Source organism: Globicephala melas, chromosome 12 (assembly GCF_963455315.2).
Source record: "Globicephala melas chromosome 12, mGloMel1.2, whole genome shotgun sequence".
NCBI lineage: Eukaryota > Metazoa > Chordata > Mammalia > Artiodactyla > Delphinidae > Globicephala > Globicephala melas.
Window position 1 is genome coordinate 74,587,269 of NC_083325.1, and position 5,754 is coordinate 74,593,022.

General features: G+C 48.7%; 1 pseudogene; it reads right to left on the reverse strand.

The window, feature by feature from the left end:
- Positions 1 to 519: 519 nt before the first annotated feature.
- LOC115854339 (beta-1,4 N-acetylgalactosaminyltransferase 2 pseudogene) lies at positions 520 to 1,582 on the reverse strand (annotated as a pseudogene).
- Positions 1,583 to 5,754: the final 4,172 nt, after the last annotated feature.

The window sequence follows — 5,754 nt, forward strand, 5'->3', positions numbered from 1 at the left end:
CCTCTCATCCTCTGACCCGATTCCACTAGCGGACCAAACTGAACCAGGCTTCCACCTTCTCCAGGCAAGGACCCTGGGTTATTCACGTTATTTGAGTCCACAAGGTAGGACCAGAAAAATTTGTGAATGACAGTGATGCTGGAGATGATCTGTGATATAATTTCCAGCAAATAACCCTCAAGGACCCAGCGGCCATCTTTTTGACTGAGGATACCAACCCATCATATACTTTCATGTGAGATGAAATGAGATAATGTGAGATACTATATGTACAAATGCTTCATAAATTGTAAGACCTCATACAAACAATAATGAATACAGTCTCCCTTGCCCTGATCAGTGATTGGTCCATTTCTAATGACCCTTAGCTTTTGATTGTTATTTCCAATACCTGAGCCAGACCCATCTGCCCTGTCCGTCTTATCAGGAGTTCAAATTTTGATAGCCTATCCACCAGTTCCTCTGTTTTAGATAGCTGCAACTGGTCAGCCTAACGCTTTTCTGATGCCCAGACAACATTTATGTGGCACATTGGAGATGGTTCTTGAAGTAGTGGAGAGCCAGCTTGAACTAGACCTAAGCTTTGGTGTTGGTTCAGTACACGTTGTAGCTCTTCTCCAGGGCTGCCAGCTCTGGGTCCACCACTGGAGAACACGGCTGGTGACCTACAATCACATTTGAGCGGGACGCCACGAGCAGGCTCCCGAGCCCATCAGTAAGGAACTCTGAGTGAGCCACTCGCTGCAGGCGGGGGTTGAAGCCAACTCTTTGGAGCCGTCCTGTGTGGGCCAGGAAGAAGCTGACAGCACCGCTGGTCACCACGCATCTGGGGAAGCCGTCCAGGGGCCGGAGAGATCCTGACCGCCAGTGGAGACAGTCCCCATTCTCACTGTGCTCCACGAACAGCTTAAACTGGAACACGTTTCCAAGCACACTGAACGCCTACCACGTCCAGTTCCGTCTTCTCTACGACATCCACCAGCACCTCAATCTTGGTCTTGTCGTTGAAGAGAAAGTCATCGTTCACCCAGAGGACGTATTTGGTGATGACCTGAGATATGGCCAGGTTCCTACCGGCAAACCAATCCTTTCCGTAAGGCATGGTGTAATATTCCACGTGGCTGTTATTAATTTTCAGGGGCTCCTTGCTGTCATCAGCCACGATCACGGCCAAGTCTGGGTAATACTCACGTATGCTCCGGAGCACGGTCATGAGCTTGTGGAGATGGAGGAAAGTTTTGGTGGTAATGCTCACCAGGTCTCTGAGCTTCCTCTCTGGTCCAGGGTCATATAACTTGGGCATAACAGGAAGGCGGATGGTCACTGGAAACTTGGCCACTGAGGACTTGGACTCCAGACTCATCACACCCACCCTGCAGCGCTGGTACTCTGTGCTTGTGTATGTCACATGCTGGAGTATGAAATTCAAAAGCTTCCGGTTACTGGTCGAAGTGGTCAGCTGCTTCTGGCCTCTGCCCTGCAGCACACTGTCTGGGATGTCAGCAAGGGTGTCCAGTGTGCCCAGAGAAGCTGTCGGGGTGACCTCGCAGAAGGGAGCATCTGGTCCTTCAAACTGGAGACCCGCACGAAGTCATCCCGAAACCCGCCGCCTCACACATTCCAGGCTGGTGGAGCTGGGCAGCCACCCTGCCAACTGTCCAGCCCTTGGCACCCTAGTAGTCACTTTAGTAGTCAGTCAAGGTTTAGGTTAAAAGCAAAGAAAGGTTTCTTCCCCTACCCGTAGAGGAAAGGGGCTCTTCCTGGCCTGAGGGAGTGCCAGCAGCCCAGGCCTTGCCTCTGCTCTCTGTCCCAGTTTGGGGACTGACCACTGCCCACCACTGCCCTTCTTACATACCACCTACTCAGAGTCTGGCAAACCCTAAACTTTCGCCACAAAGGCCACATTCTGATGGCCGTGCTATGCTGAAGCTGGCTCGTCCCGCCCCCTGACAGCCTGTTGTTAAATATTCAGGAAACTTGCTAGTCAGGTGTTTAAAGGTTGGTATTATGAAACTGACCGTGGTGGGAACATTTATACCATGGAAATCAGCAAATGCCACAAGCCACACATCAGGGACTTTTTTTTTTTCCTAGAAAGATAGTTCATCAGCATATCACTGCTCGCCAGAGAGAATCACCCTGACTTCAATAAGACCTCAGGACTGGGACTTTCCTGGTGGCACAGTGGTTAAGAATCTGCCTGCCAATGCAGGGGATACGGGTTCGAGCCCTGGTCCGGGAAGATCCCACATGCCGCAAAGCAACTAAGCCTGTGAGCCACAACTACTGAGCCCACGTGCCACAACTACTGAAGGCCACGCACCTAGAGCCCGTGCTCCACAAGAGAAGCCACCGCAATAAGCACGCGCACTGCAACAACGAGTAGACCCCACTCGCCACAATTAGGGAAAGCCCGCACGCAGCAACAAAGACCCAACGCGGCCAAAAATAATAAATTAATTAATTAATTTTAAAAAAAGACCTCAGGACTTTGTGAGCAGAGGGGATTTCTCTCAGGATTCACGGTGCATACAACAGAACCCGACTCTGGTAAGCAGACAGGGGATTTTGGGGATGGATGTCAGAGAGCTTACAGAATCCATAGGATATCTGGAGAATCAGAATCAGGAAAACAGGCTGGAACTGAGCATGGCCAGTCAGGGTGTGCCAGACCGGGCCACCGTGCAGCTGGATGCTCGCGTCTCAGTTCTGCTGCCACAGGGCCCTGAACCTCAACCCCGAGCACCTCCCCCTCAGCCAGAGAGCAGTCTAAGTGCACCTGCTCCTTGACAGCCCTTGCTCTGGCTCTGAATGGGTGCATGTGATTGGCTGACTTTAGGTCGTATCTGCAACTCCCAAGTCCCAAGCACAATTCTCAGGCCTTTTCTGCTGCTGTAGCAGGAGGTAGGAAGGTGACAACACGAGCGGATTTGCCAAAGAGAAGAAATACTGAGAATGCCCTCTGCAGAAAGGCTCTCCCGAGCCTGTAGGCTGCTGAGTTGATTGGTCCTAGAGCAACAGAAGGGAGTGAGAGCCTTAAAGTGTCCTACCCTCAAATCTGCTCCCACCCTGACATAAGTTCTTCCCTCCTCTGCCCACCTAGTTGTGATTTTTACAACCAAAATCTTGCTTTTAGTGAATAAGATCCCTTTCTGAAATGAAATAGCCTTCCCAGATACATCCAGGGCTTGGGTGGCATATTAGTCACTCACACCTTAGTGTGGATCAGTTTAATCTGACATCTTCCCCTTATCCTCTTCATTCAGCTCAACTAAAAGAGTGGGAGTAATTCTTGATCACATACATTAGTGGAAGAGTTAAGCATGGATAATCCAGAACAGGTAATCCAAGAAATATTTCCATGTGGCTCTGGGATAGAGCATATGAGTCATTCATTATATAAAGGCATTAGAACTGCCTGTGTAAATTATGAGCACAATGGATGGAGAAAGGGCTGTCATAGTCCATAAGTCCAGTGGTGCCTTTCAGCTTACAGACTGTAAAATCAATGGCACCCCTTGGAGTTGTGCAGTGCACAACCTATACAACTGTATATGGTAGCCCTAGTGGAGACTGTTCAGGGCTCTCTGAGCAGGAAGGGAAGAAAGCTAAGAAGAAACAACACCAAAGACCCCATAGAATTGATCTTATCACTGGGAGAAGATATATTACAAGATTTAATACATAAAACGTAAACATACGCACAGCACATGAACACTTATAATAAGGCATCTTCATACTCATCCAGACTCACCCTAATTCATCTAAAAAAGAATCCGAGAAGAACCAAAGAGCTTCTCAGTGTTTAACTATGCTTATGAAAAACAAAACATTAGAGATCTTTTCATCATTCAAGGATGTGCTGGTGGGAGGAGGGAGGGGCTGCTGGTAGACAGGTGGGATGACACTGAGCTGCTCAGAAGCCTGGTCCTCAGGTTGTCGAGTGACAAGGGGCTGAGAGGAGAGAAGCACACAGCCCGCCCTGCTCCCCCGAGGGCATGTTCCTTTATAACATGTGAAAGGAACTTACAGAGTAACAAGTACCCGATGCAGGAAGACTTTGGTCTCTAAGTGATCCCATGTTTGCAGCCTGTTGTTGATTTTACCCAAAGGAAAGGAAACAAATCACTTTTCTCTTGGAGGCCATGGTTGCAGCCCTGCCTTGGTTTTCTTGCCATCCCAGCAGACCTGGCGTCCAGAGCAGGAGTCAGAGCTCGGCCAGGTCCAGACCGTACAGCAGACCTCAGGAGACATGTGGGCCCATCAGCCTCGGACCCGGGCACTCTGTCTCGTGAGCTCTCTGGTTCAACTGAAATCAAGCTGGACTTGGGCCGCCAAGTCCAGAAAACAAGGTCTTAGCCTGTGGTTAGGAGGCCTGGGCGCTAATCCTGCTGCCACCCAACTCACGGGGTGAGCTAAGAAAGCCCCTTCCCTTTCTGGGCCCCAGTTGGAGGCTACTGGGGCTCTTGCTCGTTCCCGCCATGGCTGCTGAAGTGCTCAGGCTGCTCTAGAGACCTCTGTCTGATCCATAACTGCACACACCACACAGTGCTGACCTCAAGCACATACATGGAGCTGGATGTTCCCTTGGGCCTCCTCCTCTTGCCACCTCCCAAAGACCCATTCTCTCAGAGTCAGTCCAGGCTCCCAGTAGCCTGCCACCCCAGGAAGGACCTCACAAGGATTAAACGTGAAAAACAAAAGCAGGTGAAGGAAGCTCAGGAAAATATATTTTATAATCCCTCAGGGGAAATGCCTTTTCAGGCATGTCACAAAACCTCGATATCCATAAAATAGGAGATCGACAACTTTGACTAGATTTCCATATTAAGAAGAAGAACACCAAACAGCAAAAGCAAAGATAAATGAAAACCTAGAAGAAAATATTTGGAACTTATATCACAGGTAAAAGATTAATTTCCTTGAGACTTAAAAAGCTCCTTTGGAGTTTGAGAGATCTAATAACTAGTATCCCTTTTCCTACCAAAATTCCAAACTAACCTGTAATAGGCACAGGAATAAGTAAATAAGGACCCCAAAACCAGCTTTATTACTCACAGAGCTTTTGAAGGACATACTTTAGGGATGCAAACAATGGGCCTCCTAATGCCAGACCCTGGGATGAAGCATGTCTGCCCCCAGATCACAGGCAGCTGTGGAAACTTGCACGCCTCACCTGGCAAGGGCAGGGCCTCTGTTGCTAAGTGGACTGCAGAGCCAGGGGCCACCAGGAGCACCTGTGTTCTGCAGGCAGGCAGATCCCAAAGGGCAGGAAGAGGGAGGCAAGGCCTGTCTACTTCCTCCTCCCAAACTTACCAATCAGATAATTTACTTCTCTTCCCCACAGTTGAAGTGAGTGAAGGGGGAGAGGGTCAGAAAGAGAACAAGATTTACATTTACCGATGTCCTTTCACTTGGAAATATAAAGCATGGAGAAGGGAAATCCTCCCCCCGCTTCCAATAAATTTGAATAAGTCAGTAGAAGGAGAGAAATAGTACAATAGAAAAATGGGAGAAGATGTGAACAGACCATGCATGGAAAAGGAAATTCAGATACGCGTACAAACATATGTGAAAGATGCAAAACCTCACTCACATTATAAAAATCCAAATTACAGCTACCATGAAATATCACTCTGTACTTATCAAACTGGCAAAAGTCAAAAAATTTGTCACCACGTTGTGTTGGTGCAAATGTGGGGAATCAACACCCTCAGACATTGCTGGAGAGATGGCATAGCTTTTATGCAGGAC